We start from the raw sequence: 643 nt of genomic DNA, 5'->3' as shown, positions 1-643 counted from the left end.
AGAAATATCACGTTCTCACTTATTGGTGGGAGGTAAAAATAAAGACATAGATTCACACACACACACACACACACACACACACACACACACACAACCGGAGAGGGGGATGAAACAAAATCTTCTATAGACACTGTGCCACCACACTGCTAGTAATGGGCTAAGAATAATCCTGTGCGGCGACCCCACGGCTCCCTTGGGACAGTGCGGCGCTCCGCTGCGGGCCATCCGCCCTGGGTTCGGATCCTGGGTTCGGTATAGGGATGGCCGTTTGAGCACGGTGCGATCGACACCAAGCAAAGGGTTGCAATCCCCTTATCGGTCGCAAGAAAGAGAGAAAAAAAAAAAAAAAGAATAACCCTGAGAAGAAGAAACCCTTTGTTTGTTTCTTTGTTTGTTTTTGTTGTTGTTGTTGTTGTGACTGGTAAGGGAATCGTAACCCTTGGTTTGGTGTCACCTGCAGCGCTCTCAGCCCGTGAGCGCACCAGCCATCCCTGTATAGGGTCGGAACCCGCAGCGGGAGTTCCGCTGCTGCTCTCAGCGCCGCACTCTCCCGAGTGAGCCACGGGCCGGCCCTATATATATATATCTTTTTTCTAATACCTGCTTCTTTCTAACCTTTAGAGGCCAAGCACGTTTAGAAATC

Source organism: Galeopterus variegatus, unplaced genomic scaffold (genome assembly GCF_000696425.1).
Source record: "Galeopterus variegatus unplaced genomic scaffold, G_variegatus-3.0.2 Scaffold20531, whole genome shotgun sequence".
Classification (NCBI taxonomy): domain Eukaryota; kingdom Metazoa; phylum Chordata; class Mammalia; order Dermoptera; family Cynocephalidae; genus Galeopterus; species Galeopterus variegatus.
This window is presented reverse-complemented; position numbering follows the sequence as displayed.